A 19,191-nucleotide genomic window follows, 5' to 3' on the forward strand; every position below is an offset into this window, starting at 1 on the left:
TTTATTTGTAAACTAAAATAAATAATAGACAATAAAGTACAGAACTCTTTGAATTCTGCTATCCTCTTCCTAGTTATAGTGTCCTTTCCTTCTTTCTGGGTACATTTACCATCATGAATTTGATATGTATGTTTCCTTTCCTTTTAAAATATTGCTGGGCTTCCCTGGTGGCGCAGTGGTTGAGAGTCCGCCTGCTGATGCAGGGGACACGGGTTCATGCCCCGGTCTGGGAGGATCCCACATGCCGCGGAGCGACTAGGCCCGTGAGCCATGGCCGCTGAGCCTGCACGCCCAGAGCCTGTGCTCCGCAACGGGAGAGGCCACAACAGTGAGAGGCCCGCATACGGAAAAAAAAAAAAAAAAAAATTGCTGCATACATACGTATATGTTAATGAATGTTTTATATACATATTTTTATGCCACAATTTTTATTCAAATTATATTTTAAGGTCTGTTTTGTTTAAATTGAGTACTATGTGCCTTTCAATAGCTGGGCAGCATTGCACCAGATGAATATAATACATATTATTTATCCATTCCATTTTCCTCTGAGGAAATTTGGCTTGCTTCCATCTTTTCCAACATTACAAATAGCACTGCAGACATCCTAGCATACATCCTATGCAAATGAAGCACATATTATTTTCCAAGAACCTTGCTACATAATCTAATTTAATCTTCATACAAACCCTAGGAGAAATGTTATTTCATTAACATCTTAAAAATTAATATTTCAGGCTTCCCTGGTAGCACAGTGGTTAATAATCCACCTGCCAGTGCAGGGGACACAGGTTCGAGCCCTTGTCCGGGAGGATCCCACATGCCGCGGAGCGGCTAAGCCCCTGCGCCACAACTGCTGAGCCTGCACTCTAGAGCCCACGTGCCACAACTACTGAAGCCTGCGTGCCTAGGGCCCGTGCTCTGCAACAAGAGAAGCCACCCCAATGAGAAGCCTGCACACCACAACGAAGAGTAGCCCCTGCTCGCCTCAACTAGAGAAAGCCCACGCACAGCAACAAAGACCCAACGCAACCAAAAAAAAAAAAATTTTTTTAACTTAAAAAATTAATATATCAAAAAAGTTAAGAAACATTACCAAGTTCATATAACTATTAAGAAGAAAGGAGCTGGGATTAAATTTTCATCTATTGCTATTGAAATCATCTCATTTATTTTTTTCACATACTATTGTCTGTCACACTCGCCAGATGCAAGTCTCATGAGGACAAGAGATGTTGATTTCTACAAATAAGTACTTGATAAATGAATGAACGTTGAATAAATGAAGGAATACAATAGCACTCCTGTATGTGGCAGAGTTCAAAGAGCAAAAGAACTGTTTCCCACCCTGGGGTCCCTGAATGAATTAGTCTTAATTCTAAGCAATTCCATGTGCAAAAAAGCCCAGGCATGCTCCCCTGGGTTTGGCTCCTTATCAAATATCTGTGCTTTCTCAAACTGGGAATTTGGGGATGTGTACTGGGTGAGCAATTTTTGAATCATTTCACGTGACATACAGAGGTCTAGCAGTTTGTGGTTCTGAAGAAGTCTGGAAAGTTCAGTGGCTTACTATAATATTTTTGCTCATTTTGTAAACTCTGGAAAAAGTAAATCTTCAAAGTTACAGCCACAAGTTTTGTGACACACCAGACTCTTAAGAATGAGTAATTAAAAGAATATGAATTGTGGTGTCTTAAACAGCAAGAATAGTCCTGGTTCTGGGGAAGAGACAGTTTAGCAATCCACTGTATTTAGAGTCGTTGGCAAAAATTTTTCATTCCTTCCTTCTGTGCCATAAACATCAGATAAGACATGAGGACAATTCAGTGAGCATTCTTGACATTCGAGACTGTTATCAGCACTGCATTTGTTTGAGTCATGCATTTTTTTCTACAGTATTAATACCCTGAAGCTCACTGAATAACCCTAACTCATAGAATATGATTAGTTCTGTTTATTAAATTTTCTAGTTAGCGAAAATGTGCAAAGGAAGCCTCTTCTTTCTTTTTATCCCTGTTTTTCAACTTTCTAAGATGTATTTAACATACTTTGTGGCCTGAGTTAATTTAGTGTAACTACCAACCCAATCTTCCTTTACAGATGTTGTATCTTTATGTATCTTAGGACCATCTTACATGCAATAAGATCCTGTAAGTCCAAGTCTGTAGAAATCACAAGACATATCCCAGAATTTATTTTTCAATGATTATATCTTCCCTATCAATCTATTTGTGTTCATTCTACTCTTGCACAGATAATTGGACAAGATATTAATGTACGGTCCCAATTAGTTGAATTCTGTTGGATTAATGTTTTACTAGGTTGAGTATAAGATGAACCAATATGCTACATAAGATGTCACAAGTGCTTACATTTTGGACATCATAGAAACAATAATTTATCAACAGTACTGAAATTCAATCAGCCTGAAACCAAAAACAACTTTCTACCATAGCAGAAATGGTGACTCTATAGCATGCTTATTTCCTAGGATAGCTTCTAGTTTCTTCTTGCTAGCATGATTATGTGCAGATGTGTGCCCCAAAAGTGGCACACATCAGCACATAATCTGTACTTTGTAATCTGTACTTACTTTCCTCAAAAATTATATTACATTCAGTTACCTCTACATTATAAATTATAGTGACGTACTAAATGAGAGATGAAAAAAATGAAATAAATAAATAAAGAGGTGAGCTCTTTCTACTTACCTTTAAACTTCTTATGTGGAAAATTTCAAACAAAGACAAAAGTTGAGAATGCCATAATGAACCCCATGAACCTATGACCCAAGAATAGGACACAGCCAATCTCATTTCCTCTATATCTGCCCTAGTATAAACATCCCTAGCATTCCCAGTATAAGCATGAAACATGGTGTGGTGGAAACACCACTGAATGGAAGACAGAAAATCTGGGTCCAAGTCTTTGCTCTACCCTCAGAAACATCTAGTTTCTCCATAACTCACAACATGAGGCATATATAACCAAATATCTTTAAGCTTTCTTCACGATCTTGTTTTACACACTAGGCTGTAGCAGTATATGTTGGGTCAGTATAGTCCACTGAATGCACTCTGCATCTTCAGTGACCTTTCTCTTTCTAAATAGACACTTGGGTGTAATCTACCTATACCACAAAGGCAAAATGATAACCAACTTAAAAAAAAGAAAATAGAACTTACAGTGGAATAGTTCTTTTAACCATAGCTATTCAATGATTATAATGATGTCAACTCTTAAAAAAGGCTGATGTACCAAAGTAGAGGTGCAGGCTAGATATATCTTGAATATACACATGCAATCAATGAAAAACAAAAACTGATACCATAAATATGTTGTAAAAATAAAACATTCTGAAATAGGCTGATGGCATTTCCAAAGCAGCCCCAAATTATAAACTAAATAGTTTTATCTCAGCAGTAGAACAGAGTGTTCTAAAATTTATTTTAACGTGGTGAGGTTGCAATTAACCTGACAATTAAAATTGATTACACATGCAGAATTCATACAAAGATTAAGTGAAATAGAATCGACTCCGTGTCATGTGTTGCCATTGTTTGCTTGTCATTAATTCTGTAATGCACAGGCCTAGCTTGTCTCGTTCACCGCTATATCCTCAGCACCTAGCAAAGTACATGGCACACAAAAAAATTATGAGTAAATAAATAAATTTTTAATCAGTGTATTCTATGGAAGAAATATAAACATAATACATATGAATCATGCACATCTGGTTATTTGGTTAATACTCATTGAGATGATTTTTAGATATATTCAAATACATTTTGATGCTGATTATAGTTATTTATATCTCCTCACCTCACATGGATAAAAGCCTACATGCATTTAGCTATAATTTTGGTAAAATTAAGTAAATTGAAATTACTGATAAGCTATGAGGAAGAGAACAACTATCTCTGGACAAATGTGTCTACAAAAAGTGATGGACTGAGGAGATGGGAAGTGTTACAAGGTGAAATTTACCAAAGGTAAATATGAGACTTTCACACATGTGCAATCAACAGAATTCACTGGTACAAAATAAGGAGACCATGACTTAGCAGCTTTACGGTTATCAGTACATTCAATATCAAGTAAAGCAGTGATTTCATCACCAAGAAGATAATACCATTTCAAACTTTATTAAGGGAAGAGTACTGTAGTTAAAACTAGGAAGGCAAAAATTCAGCTTTGTACTGATTAGTCAATGCTTGGACTATTTCTTTCAGTTCTGGGTACCTTTATTTAGAACAATTTAGAGTAAAATACTTTCATAGATGAATGACTAAAATGGTATATGAGAACTATTTAAAGGAAGTAGAAAAATTTAGCCTAAAGATATGGAACCTTATTAAGAGGAACGTAAAAGTTTTAAAAATTAATGGATATCATCAAGAAGAATTTCTGTTCCTTTTACTTTCTCATTATGTCTTATTTTGATGGGACTTTCTCAGAGCCACCATCATGCTTTGCCTGGGCCCCCACATCAGTTCTTGATCCCTACTCTCCAAATGCACTACCAACTTAGAAGTTAGAGAATTTCTTCTAAAGGAACTTGTGATGTGAGCAGAAATGACAACAGGGCTTATATTTATGTTTGTCTCTTTAGATCCTTGCAACATCCAATGAAATAAATGTTACAGCCCAATTTTCTTAAGGTGCAGAAAGTGATCACTCAAAACAGTCAAGTGACTTGTTCAAAGACACATGAGTAGGAAGTTATAGATCTGTAATTAGGTCTATCTCATTTCAGAATCCACGTTTTGTAGGCAACAATGTTATGGGTCCCGGGGCTTTCAGGAATATGACTTTGGGGAGTGGGGACAAATAGTGTGAAATAGAGCTCCCCAATTAGTTATCTATTGCTCTGTAGCTAAATTACCCAAAAAATAGTGGCTTAATGCTGCAAATATTTATTATCTTTCACAGTTTCTGTGAAATATATCACTTTTATTCAGTAACATATTTCATGTGTGTAGTGGCTGGCACTAGGTGCTCAAATATTATTAAAATAAATATAAATGAATGAAATAATAAAAGTATATATGAGTATATGCATATATATATATATATATATAACTAAATGCATAAAGTATCATGGAAGAGGATAATATTTTAAAATATGGTTATTGCTTGTATGATTCCTGTTAGATGCATTTTTTTCCTACAAATCTGTAAATAACATTTGGGTGTGGTGACATTTGGTGAATTTTGACTTTTTTCCAATCAACCTTACCTGAAAATACCTTGTGCTTTGGTTATCTGTTACCAAATGACAATTGACCCCTATACTTAGTGCCTTAAAACACCAATTCTTTTGTCTACTTGAGCACAGTTTGGCAATTTGGGCCAGGGTCAGTGGAGTTTGTTTCTGGTCAAGATGATTCCAGCTAGGGCAGCTCATCTGCGGGACACCACTTAAGCATCCACTTCAAAGATGACCTCAGTCACATGGCTTCTTTATGTAGCTAGGTTGTCTTCCTCACAGCATACTGGTTTCAGGGTAGTCAGAGCCTTACATTATGGGGAGTTTTCTCCAGAATGAAATTGCTGAATCTCCCATCCTTCTTAACCTTTAGGCCACCACTTGCATAGCATGACTTTCTCTGCATTCTACTGGTTAAAGCAGGTCACAGGACCAACTCAGGTTTAGGGAGAAGGACTTCACAAGACTGGGAATACAGACAGGCATTGTTTCTTGGGGAAAGAGGCCACATCCAGTAGTTCTATGAGGGCAGAGAACCTGTCTATATTGTCCACCACTACATTTCCTTTCTTTAGACCAGTGCCTGGTTCATACTAGGGACTAAAAATATGTATTGAAATTATTGAGTAAAGGAAAGGATAAATTATATGAGGAATAAGAAAATTTTTGGTTGACTAAAGAAGGGAAGAATTAAACAGAAGGCTGTCATAAGATGATGAAAAATTTCCAATTTTGAAGAGCAAAGCTTGGATGAATTCCGGTGAGAGATTTCTGAGAGACGCTGGATGTCATAGGGAAGACAAGAAGCTGTCAGGAAGTCTGATGCAAGGAAAATACATGGCCCGGTCTAAAGAAAATCAAGCTATTTAAGCAGTTTGAAGTTATAACATTTGACCTTTCAACCATTATTCTTTCACAATACATGGTAAACAGATATAAATGAAGCAAGAATTCTGAAAGAGAAAAACAAAAACACTAACATCTTCAAGGAATGAAGCTCTGCAGAACAAAATAATGCCAAATAATCACTGCATTAAATTGTTCTATTATCAGCTCAATTAAGAAAAAAAAAAGTGCCAAATAATCACTGCTATAGATTGAATGTTTGTGTCACTTCAAAGTTAACGTTAACATTCTAACCCCCAAAGAGATGGTATTAGAAAGTGAGTCCTTTAGGAGGTGATTGATTGGTCATGAGGGTGGAGCCCTCGTGAATAAGATTAGTGCCCTTATGAAAGAGGTCCCACAGAGATCCCTCACCCTTTCCTTCATGTGAGGTTACAAGGAGAAGACAGCTGTCAATGAGAAAGCAGGCTCTCACCAGACACTGAATATTCAGGTGCCATGATCTTGAATTTTCCTGTCTCCAGATTGTGAGAAATAAATATACATAAGCCACCCAGTTTATGGTATTTGTGTTATAGCAGTCCAAATGAACTGAGACAATCACATCCATAATAACTGCTGACTAATTTCCAAGTAAGAGGATGTCACTAGTATAAATTAATAATGTTTAGAAAGAAAGACTCCAATCAGGAAAAAAAAATACCAAGAAGAACTTATCTCTCTTATGTATGTGTTTGTTTCTGTACAATTAAGATTTCACTAAAATAGAGATTATTTATTGGCTAGCTCTTTTAAAAAAGCTTAAAAGTAGAATCATAAAATTTTTTAGAAATTTCTGTTCTCCAGATAAAGATATGTGCCACTTTGTGAAAAATGTGCAATCCTTATACCTAGCAGTGTCCTGCTGGAAAAACTCAAATTTCAACCATAATGGGTCACACAATAAATCAATAAAGTATATATTTATAACTTTGAGTTTCTGCTCAAAATTTTGTTATATACTTGGACCTTGGGCAAATGCTCAGAAACCCAAAATTGGCTGTAAACTAGTCACTGTTATGTCTATTATACCATTATTTAGTTTCATTTGAGAGTTGGGTTTTATTAAAACACAGAAAAAATTTAGAGTATTAAATATGCTCAAAGTACATTTTGTTTGGCAAGAATATTTTCTAACATGGAGAAGGCCTAGATAAATAATAGTCAGCATATTGGAAAATAAAGACAGACAATCAATTTGCCCTTTTGGGTTACTGTTCTGTATAGTATAAGCCTGAACTACTGACTTGAATATATGGTTAATACAGTAGAAGCTTATTCAGTCATTTATTTACTAAATATGTATTGAGCTATATTATGTGCCAAGTCTTATTCTATGCCTCAGAATCAATCAGTGAACAAAATAATAATCTCTACTTTCATGGAGTTTACATTCTGATGATGGAGATAAAAAATGAATAATAATGATAAGAATACATTACATTGCATGTGAGAAGGTAAAACATACTATGGAAATAATAAAGGTAGAGCATGATATAGGGTTTTGGTGTCAAGGTATAAGGGAGGAACAGGGTACAGTGTTAAATAGGGTACCATATTAGCTATCTTAGAGAGATAACTGAGCGGACTCGTACAATGTAAGGGAAGAGTTTTTCAGGCAAAGGGAATTACTGGTGCCAAGGCTTTAAGGCGAAACACTACCTGGATTATTTGAGCAACAGCAAAGTATTAACAATAGTGGGAGGGGAGTGAGTGAGGGAGAGAGTATCACAAGATTAATCTAAGTTAGAGCGGTGACTAGGGGAGGGGGGTTGTTTCTGAAGTCTCATAGGCTTTTAAAATTTTTGGCTGATTTTTTAAAATGAAAATACAGAGCCACTGTACAGTTTTGTAAAGAGAAGTTGTATGTTGTGAATTAGATTTTAACTCCTCACTCAGATTGCTGTACTGAGAATAACCTGGAATGGGTTAACCCTGCTCTCCCCTAGCATACAAATCTTGAGTCCCTGCCTCACTGCCTTGAATTTTTTCATCAGTCACCTTATGATGCAGCTGCTCACATGAGTTGAACAAGTTCTTCAGAGCACATTGTTTTTATTTGCTCCTTTTTTTCCAATGCCATGTAAATTAGTCATTAATGTAGAGATTTGGGCACTTTAATAATCTAGACAGAAAAAATGTGATTTGTTTTACTCCAGCATGTGCATTTTTGGTCTTTCTATTGGTAAACCTCAAACATTAGAAATATTAATTAATTGAATGAACTAATTAAACAAATATTTATTATATGTCTACTATGTGTCAGGTACTATTCTATGACTGGGGGATTTAGTAGTAAACCAAATAAATCAGGACCCTATTTTCATGAAGCTCATATCAAACAGTATATGCAACTCACAATGTATATATTGGAGGTTAGCTCCCATACACATAATTTGAATTTCATTTCAAAGAAGTATATGGTGGAAATCATACTTAGGCATATCACTTTCTTTCATAGATGCCATAGCATTAAAGATCACAAGATTATTTTCTGATCCAGTTTTGTGCTTTTCAAAAGGGAGGGTGTCATTGTGTCTATCACATATGTTCCTCCTTTTTCTTGGTAACAGTCTGCTAATTTTATTTTATTTTCCTCTTTTTCTGTGCAGCTCATGTGAATGGGTGTGGGGCGGGGGGCAGGGAAGGGGGGTGGAAATAGCCCAAACCCAGCCTAGGTATGACCCAACTGACTAAGCCAATAGGCACAACCCATGCTGTTGGCCTTCAGGGATGAGCACACGATCCAATTCAGGTCAATGTGACAAGAAGAGATGTTTCGAGGGCTTCTGAGAAAGAAAGAAGCTTTCGTGTTCTCCCAGGAGAACTCCTCAGACCAATGTTCTCTCTGTCTGCTGACAGTAATTGAGTCACTGGTAGCCACTAGCAGACCCTGGCAGCCATCTGTAACCCCAAGAAAGAGCAGCCTTAGGTTGAAACAGCACTGAGAATGGTGGCAAGGAGGCATGGAAACGAAGGGTCTTTTTTTTTTTTTTTTTTTTTTGCGGTACGCAGGCCTCTCACTGTTGTGGCCTCTCCCGTTGCGGAGCACAGGCTCCAGAAGCACAGGCTCAGCGGCCATGGCTCACGGGCCCAGCCGCTCCGCAACATGTGGGATCTTCCCGGACCGGGGCACGAACCCGTGTCCCCTGCATCGGCAGGCGGACTCTCAACCACTGCGCCACCAGGGAAGCCCCGAAGGGTCTTTTTTGATGTCAAGAACATTTGATCAAACCTCGCCTAAATTCGGACATACCTCTGGTCATCAGTTATGTAGCCCATTAAGTTCCTCTGTTGTTCAAGCCTGATTTTGAGTCAAGTTTTCCGTTACTTCAACCAAAGGATTCCTAAGTGCCCGGTGCTGGTGATAACAATGGGGTAACACAGAGTCTGGGACCTCAAGGGGTTTACATGTTAGTAACAAACAGAAAAGTAACAAATTAGATAGAGTGATGAGTTTTAGGATAAAGGGAAAGAGAATGCTCCATCTAGCAAGAAGAACTCATTCAGCTTGTTGGTGAGCGACAGTGACAGGTTGTCAAGGAAGATTTCTTGGAGATGATCCCTGAATGCTTTTAATAAATAAGTGAGGCAGAGAAAAGGAGAGTCAGTGGAAAGAAACAAGTCCAACACTCTTAATGATAGTACTCATTAACCTTTCTGGTCTGCTATCTCTCTGCTGTGCTCAAATATTTGCAGATATTGTCTCATCTAATTCTTACAACAACTCAATGAAGTAAACTGAGGCTAATAAAAGTTAAATGACAACCCATTTTCAAATAGCTAAGAAGTTGCAGATACGGGAATTGAACCAACACTTTGGCTTTAGGACCCACATCTGAACCCACTATATATTACTGGCTTCCAGAATTTGCGGACTAAAGCAAGCATTTTCATGTCAAATATTTCTTTATATCTGGAGCATTGGATAAGACCAGCAGTGGAAATAAGTGAAAGTAGAGAGGAAATCAGGAGTTATATTATGAAAGGGTCTCATGCTCCAAAGCTTATATTTTAGGCCTGAAAATTTAATTTCTTATACAGTGGGTTTCTAAATGTTATAATCTTGGATCTCACCAAGACGTAGCTGATCACCAGAAAACATCTGCATCAACCAGAGGCCAAGTTCTGAGACTCAGTAAAACCAACATGACTTGTGATTAGCTCAGAAGTGTTGTAGAAATTCCTCAGACTCATCAGTTGTATACCTGACTTACAGTAATATAAATACACATGAAATGTAGTGAACATTATCACAGGTAGCTAAAAGTGTTCTTAAAGGATATTATACAAAAACACATTTTTTTCATGTATATGGAATATTTTAGATATATAGTTTAAATGATGGCAAAGTCTGTAAAACAATACTATTAAACATATATCAAATTTTTTATCTTGTATAAACAAGAATTCCTATTATATGAAGTATAAGCTAACTGATGTTTAGTTATTAAAATATTCATACTCAGGAGCTATTTGGACTGATTTTATTTAGATTGTATTTCTTAAAGTAAAAAAATTTGTTTATAAAAACTAATTCTTTGTTGGTGGGAATACAAAATGATACAACCACTTTGTAAGACAGTTTGGCAGTCTCTTACAAGTTAAACATAGTCTTACAATACAGCCAACAATCATGCTCCTAGGTATTTACCCAAATGAGTTAAAATTTTATGTCCACACAAAAACCTGCCCATGAATGTTTATAGCTGCTTTATTCATAATTGCCAAAAATTGGAAGCAACGAAATGTCTTTCAATAGGATAATGGATAAACAAATAATAATACAATTATGCGATAAATATTATTCAGTGATAAAAATAAACTATCAAGCCACAGAAAAACTTGGAGGAACTTTAAATGCATGTTATTAAGAGAAAATAGCCAACCTGAAAAAGCTACACACTGTATGATTCTAACCATGTGATATTATGGAAAAGGCAAAACTATAAGGATAGAAAAAAATCAGTGGTTTCCCAAGTTCAGGAGGAGGGAAACGGAGATGAATAGGTGGAGCACAGGACAATTTTAGGGTTGTTGAAACTATTCTGTATGATACTATAATGGTGGACACATAACATTATGCATTTGTCAAAACTACAACATAAAGAGTGAACCCTGATGCAAACTATGGAATTCAGTTAATGTACTGAATATATTGGTTTATCAATTGTAACAAATGTACCACAGTAATGCAAGATGTTAATAATAGGGGAAACAGTGAGAAGGGAGCAGAGAGTGTACAGGCATTCCTTGTACTTTCTGAACATTTTTTTTCTGAAAAACTAAAACTGCCCTAAAAAATAAAATCTATTAAAATATAAAATAAAACATTTATTTAGAGGCCATTTGGGGGCAACATAGGCTACAGATAATTGAATTCTAAAATTAGAAGCATAAATTTCAATACATTTCAGAATTTAGAGGGAACCTGGAGATTCTCTAGTTTAAGCATGACTTTGTTCATTTTAGAACCTCAGTCTCAGAAAGTTTAATGACTGTCACGATGGCCACAAAGCATGAAAATGAGAGAACCTGAATTTGGACTGATTTTACTTGACTTATAAAGACTTGTTTACTTGACTTACAGCTCATAACATTCTTCACTACACCAACTGAGTGTACTGTGAAAGGGTCAAGGATACAGACCAAAGCATGAGGTCTTTTGAACAGCAGTGAAAATGTAAGTATACATTTCCTATGTGCTTTTTGGGATTTCCAATAATGGTCCATATTTTAAAAACATGCACACACAAACACACTGATATATACAAACATCCTCTATCAGGGACTTTTGATGTGTTTCATATAAAGAAAGAAACTCAGAGCAAGGTAGAACCTGCTTATTTTATAGATTTATTGAACGGTATTTGAGTTGTTGGATTGCATTTTTGGGGATGAGAGAAGGAGAAGGAGTAGTTACCGAACAATTCCTAACTCGTGTTAAGTCCCTTCTTTTTTTTTTTTTTTGCGGTACGCGGGCCTCTCACTGTTGTGGCCTCTCTCGTTGTGGAGCACAGGCTCCGGAAGCGCAGGCTCAGCGGCCATGGCTCACGGGCCCAGCTGCTCCGCGGCATGTGGGATCTTCCCGGACCGGGGCACGAACACGTGTGTCCTGCATCGGCAGGCGGACTCTCAACCACTGCGCCACCAGGGAAGCCCAAGTCCCTTCTTTTTTAAAATCTAGCATCTGTGTAGATTTTTGTAATTTGGCAGATTTTTGTAATCTGTATCTGGACATGACAAATTTCATCTGGAAAAATATGTTGTGAAAAATCTTTCAGATGTCATATCACGACTAGGGCCTCTGCTAAATCCAAAAGTGCAGCTGGACCATATTATTACATAGTTATTTTATTTGCATTCCTGACCCCTAAGGAGTAAGTGGATTTCCATCTGGTATATTATATCATTCTTCTTCTATGATGAGGGCAAGCACTTTTTAAAGTTATACTAACATCATACCTGAATTAAACATTATCAATCAATTATACGAAACAATGTTATTCTTTATTAACTTAGCAAGGAACTGCAAAACCAACTATATCTCAAAAAAGAATTAATATTTGAATATGATTTTAGCTAAATAACATTGTACAAAGTTGAGAATTAAAGATAAAATTAAATATATTTTATTCAATAGGCTTTTAAAATAATATATCTTTAAAGTATCTATTATCTGTCTAGTGTCATGGGACTTCTTCAAAGTCTCAGAGCTAGTCATTATATAACTCTTGACCAAAACCCTAGGCTTTCCCTGAGTTAGAGGATAGCAGAGTTCATGTTGCCAGAAAAAAAGAGAGAGAGAGAAAGAGAAAGAGACAGAGACAGAAACAGAGAAAAGAAAAAAGAATTCGTTTCTCAAATAAACCATAATTTACATAAAGATTCTCATATCTGTTATGTGATTTCTACCCTAGAGCAGGGCAAATATTCACATCCTAATGTCAAAGATGAAAGCATGGCCACCCACTGAGGTTAAGTGAGCTCTCTGAGCTGGTGGAGTCAGAAATTTACCTCAATCTTCTGCTTTAAATTATATCTAGCTACTTTAAAGCAATAGAGAAAAGACATTATGAAAACATGTTTTCCATTTAATCACACACCAAGCCAGTATCTTATTCCCCTGAAATACTGTTGTGAAACAGTTTAAAAGTACCAACTATTTCACATGAAAGGAGTTCTAAAATTAAATGTACTGATATAAAGGGCAACTATTTAATAAATTTACCTTCTTCTATTCAGAAAAAGATTAAATACTACTTGTGTTCAAAAGTGTGTCTTTGGGGCTTCCCTGGTGGCGCAGTGGTTGGGAGTCCGCCTGCCGATGCAGGGGACACGGGTTCGTGCCCCGGTCCGGGAAGATCCCACATGCCGCGGAGCTGCTGGGCCTGTGAGCCATGGCCACTGGGCCTGCACGTCCGGAGCCTGTGCTCCACAACGGGAGAGGCCACAACAGTGAGAGGCCCGCATACCGCAAAAAAAAAAAAAAAAAAAAAAAAAAGTGTGTCTTTGGGAGAGGAAAATGTGGTGGTCTAGCTCCTCAGAGTTACCGATATTGGAAATGACTCAATAGAATAACACTGCTACGCCTACACTTTGTCTTCACATCAAAGTGCCCTTGGCAATGGTTTTCCATTAAGAGACCAGGATGAGGCAGCTTCCAGTACAGGGAAGTTCTCTGGACTTGTGACCTCAAGACCCTTGCATCTGAAGAAAGAAGTCCATGTGGCTGAGAGAGAGTAACTGGCGTCCAGAGCAGTGGAGCCTCCAAGGAGGCCACAGCTGTATCCTGGATGAGACAGAGCAAGTGTTTGCTTGGCAAACAGGCCCAGATTGTCACAATTCACGCAGGAGAAGATGTGGGACCTCAGGAGGAGACTGTCAAATCTAATGCCATGCTGGCTACACTCTATTTACCATCTCTACCCTGTCCTGTGCCCCAGAGGGCTGACCTCTACGGACCTCATTATGGTGCTTCCTTAGTCTCTGGCTTCCACTGGGTCTGACATATGAGAGTAATTTGTAGGGCAGTGGAGAATTGATTTGCCTCACATCCCTCCCCACCAGCTGTGATTGTGTCAATGGCTGTGTGACTCTGCTTCTGCTGCCACATTTATTCAGGGATCCTAGCCTCCTAAGCCTACAGATTTCCCTGCATTCTGATAATACCAGTCCCTTCCCTCTTTCTTACAGGCTGGTCATTGTTTGCAACTGTTGCTTGTTATGGATAATCAACCATTCTCTCTACTTTCTTTACCGCCTGAACACGCCTCTGTATAAGTCCTTCATTATAAAGTCTTTTCAATTCGATACTTTGAATGTGTTGTTTCTGCTCAAACCCTAACTAACATAAGGTAATAATAATAGCTAATAAGTATTACTACATACCAAATATTATATTTAGAAGTGAAAATGGCCTATAAAATTTCATAATAAATGTCTGAGGCTGATATATGTTATTTACAAATAAATATTAGAAAAGTTGACTAATCTCCCCAAGGTCATGCATTTCAAATGAATGAACCAGGACTCAAGCTCTGATTTTCTGACTTCAGAGTTTAGTGTTTTATTTAATACTTGATCTTACATGTTGCAAATCATCACACCCTCAAGCAAGTATCAAAAGAGCCTTAGAAAATTTTGTAGTTGAGAAAATCAAATGAAATCTGGCTTTCCAAATTGTATTTGCAAAAGGGTAAAACTTCCACATTCTGCTTAACTATTAGAGCATAAGATGATAGAGCAGGTATTCATACTTCCTAAAGCAACAGTGTATATTTTCACAAGTGGAAATTCTGCTTTTAACATTAGCTACGTGGTAGCGCGATGCCTATATAAATCTGCCCAACAACAAAAGTGAATGATACACCATCTGTCACTGTTTTTCCTCAAAAACACCAATAGCTTTGCAGCCTAATCCCATAGAGACAGACTGATCTCATCCTGCATTTGATGTCCTGAGAAATATCTACTGATCTATAAAACTTATCGCCAGCTGCAACAGAGAAAATCTGTTGTTAGTTGTTTAGTAAGTGTTAGTAGTTAGCTTTTCCATGGAAGCATAATAATACTGGAGAGTATCCTGTCCACAATTTTTTTAAAATCAAGTAAAAATTTGTCTCAACCTTTCCTATAATTATTATAGGGGATGTGATATTCAGACTGTCTGTTAGAGGTATGCCAAGGTTATGTTACTGTCAGAAGATACAAGGATGAATTCATGCTGGGGTCACAAAAGCAAAAATTATGGCTACACAGCTGAATTGGTATTATTTATTATAAGTTCCAGGCAGTTCATCTTCTTTGGTTATGTTATTCTATATCAGGAAAAAAAAGAAATATTAGCTTTGAGAGTTACAGGGAAACAGTTGAATTTCATTCTCCTGTATTGTTCATTTAAAAACATGAATGCTATGCTCAAAACTAAATTTGGACTTACTCATTTTACCTTATATTTTTCTCTAAAAAGTAAAAACTAATTGAATGTATGAATGAAGAGACCAATCAATGAATGAAAAACCAACCATTAGATTGAAAATTATTTGCCCTAGATGTTGAGAGCTGATTAATGTAAAAATTACCTTATACAATATTTACAAATTTCTACTTTACTTGATTCTCCTTCTACTCATAAAGCAGAGGGAGAAAATCTCACAATTATTGAACATCTTTTATGTGTGAGATATAGCTAATGAAATTATTTGAACTTTAAAATATCAATAATTGTAGCATGTAGGCAAAGATGATTAATGGTTAAGAATAAGACCTTTGGTGTCAGATCTGTGTTTGAGTCCAAACTGGTGATATGAGTAAATCCAGAACTACTGTATAGAAGGGATACTGAATTTTTAGGGGGTCACAAATAAAATTCATCTTGTATATAGCAGATAAAGTGATAGGATGAATATGTCAACTTTATTGCCAGTGAAACCTATATTGGAAAACGTGGCTTAGGTTAAAGGCCAAATAGATTTGGGAACGCTCTCTGTTCTTTTTATCCACCCTCAACCCCACTTGAGTCATTAGAATAGACCACTGAAGGAAAATTTGAGGTCTACTGAGGGCAAACCCACCTACCAGTAATTGCTGCCACTCACAGTTCTGGAATAAAAATAGAAGGAAGCCAAATGAATAGAGAAGCACTCCCCAGTGCCTATAAACTGAGAGTCATTTAGTTCCATCTAGTTGAGCACAATGCCAGGCACAGCACAAATGTTCTGATTTTTCTATTCTAACCTAGAGTCTCCAGAAAGGAATGTGGCCCCCCTGGTATCTTCATTTTAGACCAGTGAGACCATTTCAGATTTCTGACCTCCAGAACTGTAAGATAATAAATTTGTGTTGTTTCAAGCCACTCAATTTGTGGTAATTGTTACAGCAGCAATAGAGCACTAATACAAACCTTTCTTCCCCACAACACACTCTCCCTGTTCCTAACTGGAGAAGGACTGAACCACAGGCTGAGATATAAGGGCTGGGTTAGAAGGTGAGGTGGCATGAATTCCAGTTGTGCAGGAGTGGCAAGAAAGATATCTTGATGTAAATGGGTTATTTGCCACTAATATACTTTGAGAAATACTATATAGGAGATTTTTGTGAAAAGAGTATGGAAGAGTCAACCCTCTCACCTCAGTGACATGACCGCTTTTGGGGACACTGAATAAAGTGGCAAAGACAGAGCATTTCTATAACATTTTTTCATGAACACATTGTGCTTCATAGGCAATTTTAAACCACATTGTCATTCTGTGGCTCTGTCAGTAAAAACTGGTTACCAAAATACAGATTACTCCAAAGCAAAAGAACTCCAAAACAATGTATCATGTCCACTTAAATTTACCTTTTAATCTAGCACTAAACCAAAACCTTTGGTGAAAAAAACCTAAAAGTAAGAAGAACTTGTTCTTTTTTGGAAACTAGTAAAAATGGCTATTAATAGTTCAGGTTAGGTTAACCTGAACCTAATAGTTCAGGTTAATTATGTCATTTTTAGGACACAAGTTGACCTTTTGAAGTAGAGCTGCTCATTCCACTGAGTTGAAATTGGACCTTTGATTTGGGTTCTACCTGGAAAGGAACCAACACAACCAGAGGACATAAAGTGCCATGGGCTTCAGGTGGGATAGCATTAGGAAGCTGCACATTATATTAATAAATCTTGGTCTTTTCATAGCAATTTACAGTAATGCACCAGAACTTTACAGAAGTTCATCTGTGCACGATTTTTTTCACTGCTTCTTAAAAACCAGGTTGTGGAAGATGTTTGGCCATGCATTGACCCAGAATTCTGGATCCTGAGATCACATTTTCTTTTGCTCACTCACCCTTCCCTGGCCACCATTGCCTCTCCTTGCTGCCTGGAGGCTAAAATTTGAAAAGAATTTCAAAGGACTTCTGCCCCCTAAGACCACTGCTTCTGCTCTCAGACAAAACGTGGAGTTCTGGAATGGCAATTTAAAGATCTGAGTTCTCTTTCTCTACCAATGTCTCTAGGAGAGGCAACTTCTAAAACACATCTGGAACACACTCTTCTATGAAATGGAAATTCCTTGAAGTGAGTGAATGCATGTGATTAGTGATAAATATTTTCTTACGTATTCATTCACAGACTAACTTGCAAAATTTTGAGTAATCTTCCAGGAAAAACACATACAGTGTAAATAAAGGTGGTATTAATAAATAAGAGACGTTGTTTGCACAGATTTATAGCTATTTCTGAAGAACTGGAATTCGTATATGGGTGTTCCCCTGACTCCAGGGACATCTCACTCCAGATCAGGCTGATGGGTGTTTTAGGTCTTTTAACATGAATTGCATGCTTTAAAAGCCTTACTTTACAAACTTTGTATGTTAAAAAAAGCAGCTGAGTAATATTTACTGTTATGTTCAGGGTTTAAATGTAATTTCAAGTAAAAAATATGCATTAATGTATCCCTACAAATACATAAATTATGTGTCTCCATGATTCATAGTCCCAGAGTCCACACAAACATTATGGGGAAATGAATTTCTTTTAGAGAACAACCAGGTTTGGTCAATAATTACTTACAAAATAAAGCAACAAGGGAAAAAAGAGACAACTGATTGGTAAGAAATATGGAAATCTTGAGTTAACAGTTTAAATAATATATATATTATGCTCAAAACAGTAGTATAAAATATCTTAACCCATCAATTTTTACATTCCCTCAATGAAAACTTGTAAAAATTTCAAAAATAAGAATTTTACATGTGCATAAATAAATATATTCCCTCTCTTTATGTTTTCATACATAAAAATCAAAACTCATCATGGGGTTAAGGTATATAGTAGGACCATTTGGCTCTAAATTTGATATTTACAACTTTTTGAATTTTGACTTTTAATACTATTTCCAAGTAGAGATATAGTCATAGATATGCACTGTTGTAGAAATACACTGATGGAATTTAAAAGAAACCATGATAACATGTCTTTAAAAACACAACTGATTTCAAATCCTCTTTTCATGTATGTTACTTTTTAAAATGTTATCCTATAAAATGAAAGGGATATTGGTCCCTATTAAACAAAACGAGACAGCAAAGGAATATGTTCCAGATGAAGGAACAAGATAAAACCCCGGAACAACTAAGTGAAGTGGAGATAGGCAATCTTAGACTGTTGATTAGTTGGGGAGAAGGTTTTGGCATTTCCTGAGGTAGAAAATACACAGGGAACACTTAAGTCGGTGAATAATGATAAACTCAGTTTTCAACATGCTGAGATTGAGGGGCCTATGGTACGTACCAAAGGGAATGTTCAGTAGAAAGAGGAATAAAAAATTACAGAGTACAGGTCAAGTGCCTGGACTCTAGTGTAGGGTTTCCCAAGCCAGGGTGCATGGCTCAAATCCAGCCCACTTCCTAGTTTTGTAAATAAAGTTTTATTTGCACGCAGTCATGCCTATTCATTTACGTATGTCTATAGCTGATTTTGCTCTACAGTGTCAGAGCTAAATAGTTATAACAGGGATTTATGGCTCACAAACCAAAAATATTTAATACCTGGCCCTTTACCTAGAAAACATTTGTTAACTTCTACTCTAGAGCAGAATTCTATAATAAACACACAT

At 36.7% G+C, this 19,191-nt stretch overlaps 1 long non-coding RNA gene across 1 annotated transcript in view; it reads left to right on the top strand.

Moving 5' to 3' along the window:
• The window catches only part of LOC141275761 (uncharacterized), a 184,158-nt gene extending 172,379 nt beyond the window's left edge, over positions 1 to 11,779 (top strand). The window contains exon 4 of the long non-coding RNA XR_012324049.1: positions 11,685 to 11,779. This is a non-coding gene — a long non-coding RNA (uncharacterized lncRNA). The remainder of the gene's footprint in view (positions 1 to 11,684) is intronic.
• Positions 11,780 to 19,191: the final 7,412 nt, after the last annotated feature.

This window comes from Tursiops truncatus, chromosome 11 (genome assembly GCF_011762595.2).
Source record: "Tursiops truncatus isolate mTurTru1 chromosome 11, mTurTru1.mat.Y, whole genome shotgun sequence".
In the NCBI taxonomy this organism is placed as follows: domain Eukaryota; kingdom Metazoa; phylum Chordata; class Mammalia; order Artiodactyla; family Delphinidae; genus Tursiops; species Tursiops truncatus.